Source organism: Eutrema salsugineum, unplaced genomic scaffold (genome assembly GCF_000478725.1).
Source record: "Eutrema salsugineum unplaced genomic scaffold, Eutsalg1_0 scaffold_4, whole genome shotgun sequence".
NCBI lineage: Eukaryota > Viridiplantae > Streptophyta > Magnoliopsida > Brassicales > Brassicaceae > Eutrema > Eutrema salsugineum.
In genome coordinates, this window is record NW_006256686.1 from 1,049,147 (window position 1) to 1,052,950 (window position 3,804).

The 3,804-nt window shown below is 44.0% G+C and overlaps 1 non-coding gene across 1 annotated transcript; it reads right to left on the reverse strand.

Moving 5' to 3' along the window:
- Window positions 1-657: 657 nt before the first annotated feature.
- LOC112084836 lies at window positions 658-764 on the reverse strand. Its single transcript, XR_002898495.1, has one exon. It is a non-coding gene; the product is annotated as a small nucleolar RNA R71 (small nucleolar RNA).
- Between the last annotated feature and the right edge of the window lie 3,040 nt (window positions 765-3,804).

The window sequence follows — 3,804 nt, forward strand, 5'->3', positions numbered from 1 at the left end:
CACCTTTCAAGCTCTGTCTTTGTTTTCAGGTTTATGATCACAAGAAGCCAAGCCAGAAGACAAAGAGAAAGAGCTGTTCACTTGCAGAGGTTAGGAATGAATCAGCAAGTTGGGAATGAGCATCAGGCTCAAGAAGCTGATCACGGTCAAAGAGTTGGTAATGGGATTAGAATTCAAGCTCAACAGGCTCAGGTCCATCAGGGACACGCTCAGGATAACCAGAACCAAGACCGACCTCAGGTTAATCCACCACAGCCCCACCCAAACCCACCTAGACGTCATCAGCCTCCACCAGTCTTTGTTGGTGAGAATGACCGAGCTTATGCACACCAGTATGGAGCAGGAATCAGGCCACCTCCTGTCCAAAACAACAACTTTGAGGTGAAGGCCTCTTTGATCAATATGGTTCAGAATCAGAAGTTCCATGGCTTACCTATGGAGGATCCCTTGGAGCATCTGGATCAGTTTGACAGAGTTTGTGATCTCACTAAGATCAATGGGGTATCTGAAGACAGCTTCAAACTGAGATTGTTCCCATTCAGCCTTGGAGATAAGGCACATCAGTAGGAAAAGAACCTCCCAAGAGGATCCATCCACACATGGGAGCAATGCAAGATTGCCTTTCTATACAAGTTCTTCTCAAGCTCAAGGAGTGCAAAGCTAAGGAACCAGATTTCCAGCTTCACTCAACATTCTAATGAGACCTTTGGAGAAGCTTTGGACAGGTTTAGAAGCTACACAAACAAGTGTCCACATCATGGCTTTTCAGAAGCCTCTCTCCTTAGCACTTTGTATAGGGGAGCTGTTCCTAAGATCAGGATTCAGTTGGACACAGCATCAAATGGAAATTTCTTGGCAAAAGAAATCAATGCAGCTATGGAACTTGTTGAGAACTTAGCCATGAGCCAAGACACTTATGGGGAAGATTATGATAGAAGCTATAGAGGAGAAGATTCTGGTAGACACCAAGGACTGGAAGAGAAGTTTAAAGTGCTGAATATAAAGTTTGACAAAGCCCTAGCTGCCACTCAAAAGCCTATACACTATGTGAGTGAGGAGAAGAGATGCTTCACAAATATCAGTGAAGAGGGTCTCACTCAAGAGGAGTTGCACTTCATTGGGAATCAAAACAAGTTCAATGGTTACAACAACTTCAACAAACACCAGAACTTGTCCTATAGGAGCAACAATGTGGCCAACCCCCAAGACCAAATATACACTCCTCAAAGCTTTGCCCAACAGAATCAGTACCAAGGTAACTCCCAAGGTCAACAGGGTTTTCAGCAACCAGCGGTTCAGAATCAAGGGAATAGCTTCAATAACCAACTCAGCTTCCAGCAACAAAGGCCACCACCTCCTGGTTTTGCCCCACCACATGTTCAACAAAGTCCTGATTTCAATGTTGTTCTCCAATAGCTCTTACTAGGACAACAAAAGATGGTATCTGACCTGGAGACACTGGGCGCTGAACTAAAGGCTATTTAAAAGAACAAGGGCATCTGCACTTCTGAACCAGTCTCTCTTCTTGGTAAAGCTGTTCAAAACCCAAAGGATTATTGCAATGCCATCTACTCCAATGATGACCACTCAGCTGCTGTGCAAGAAATAGAAGACCTTCTCTATGGTCAAGTCTCTAGTGAACCTGCACAAACTCATGTGGATGAGAATGCCATTATAGAGGATTTCATGGGCTTCTTACATGAACTCAATGAGGACATTGAGAATGAAAGTGTGGGGGCAGCCGGTTCAGTTTTTTTTTGTTCAGCAAGGGAATGCTTCAAGGTCTATTGCAACAACAGAGCTGCCACCTGGTAAAGCAAAGCCAACAGATAGTGCCTCTACCTCTGAATCAATCCAGATGAAGCCCGTCTCCCTCCCAAAGCTAGGCAACCCAGGGAAGTTCACCATCTCTTGCACTCTTAGCAACTTTAAAGTGGAGAATGCTTTGTGTGACTCAGGGTCAAGTGTTAGCATAATGTCTAAGGACATGATGGAGAAGCTAAAGGTCAAGTCTATAACGTCCTACCCTTCTTCTATCACCTTTGGAGATTCCTACTCCAATAAACCATATGGGTTTTTGGAAAACTATCCACTACAGGTTGGTGAATGCATAATTCCCACTGATTTTGGCATCATGAAGATGAAGAAGACCAAAGAGCTCCCCCTATTGCTTGGAACTTCATTTCTAAACACCACTGGTGCAATGATTGACTTTGATACTCAAAGAGTGGTGCTTTCAAAAGTGGATAAGGATGTCTTTTACCCTGTTACACCTCCTTTAGCTGAGTTCTGTGGATCAGTTGTCCAAGAGATAGAACCGCCTAAGGTACTTGAGATGAAATATGTGGGAAGTGCTGGAATTCTGGGTGGATCCCAATCTCTCTCAGCTGTGGAAATGGAAAAAGAACCTCACACCAACTCTGTTTACAAGGATGGGACTGAACAGCCATTGATCAGGGAAGAAGACATCTTGCTCTCATGGTATCCAACACTTGATGATCTAAAGATGATGAACACAAAGAGTGATGGCTCACCATCAAAAGATAAGAGCATAGAACCTGATCTTTCTTCTCAAGACTTTGATCTCACTCCTTGGGTTGATGATGATGGATCTCTGAAATATAAGCTGGATTGCAATGGGAAGCCAGGTCTGTTTGCTGAAGTGGGGGCATGTCTCACAAAGGCCATCTTTAATAAAGACCCAGATGGTATTCAAGAGCTGGTGGACAAAGGTCTCAAGATGGGATCTCGTGGACAAGGGTCTAATGGTTCCAAAAGGCAGCAACACAACTCAGCTTTCTTGCTCAGGACCATTGAAGTTGTGAAAAGGATCAGTACTCAACCTCACCCCAACTAAGAATAGGTTTTGCAAAGTCAAACTTAGTGACCTTAAACAAAGTGCTCTTGGGAGACATCCCAAGCTTATCCTTTGTAAATATTCTTTTTCATGCTTTCTTTTGCTGTTTTTAGGATGTTTTGATGTGTCTTGTGGAGTGTGTTCAGGTAACAGATGACCTGGTGTTCTTTGGCCTCAAGGAATGGTGGACAAGATGCAATGAAATGCAAAATTTGGCTAGTTCACAGGTTGCCACGACCATGAATCACTGCTTGAACAAGGCGTGGCATGAGGCTTTTTCTTGGATGCCAACATTCGGTGATTGCCATAGGGAGATTGCCACGCCCAGAACTGAACCGTGGCAAGTTGAATTTTGAATAGACCACCCTTCGGCTTTTGCCACGAGAGGAATGCCACGGGTAGATTCAAGGCGCGGCAACATGTTTTAAGGCAGCAGAACCTTCGGCTTTTGCCATGGTCTCTTTGCCACGGTCACATCCAAACCATGGCAATGTGTTAGAGGAAGAACAAAAGAATGCCACGGGCTGTCCAGAGGAGCTTCCAGACCGTGGAAACATGGGGTGGCAAGAGGAACAATGCACAAAAACGAGCTCCAGCCCTCACTACAAGCACGATCCGATCAGTGCAAGGAGCAGCATCAAAACTAGGACACCTCCAGTGATGTTTAGCCCCCTGAGATTCACAATTTCACTACTCCCTTCCATCAAAAACAAATCTGGTAACACTCAAAACTCCTTGTACATATGCATCTAGTTCTTTATTTCTCATTTTACATCTTTCTTGCTTTTGCCTTCCACTCCTCTCTTATGCTTTTATAACACAAGGGACTGTGTTATTTAAGTGTGGGGGAGGGATTTCGTGTTTACTAATCATGTTTATTCTGCTCTTATTTTCCTTTTCACTTTGAGTCTCATTTTGCATTCATCTAAGTGCATATAAATCAATAA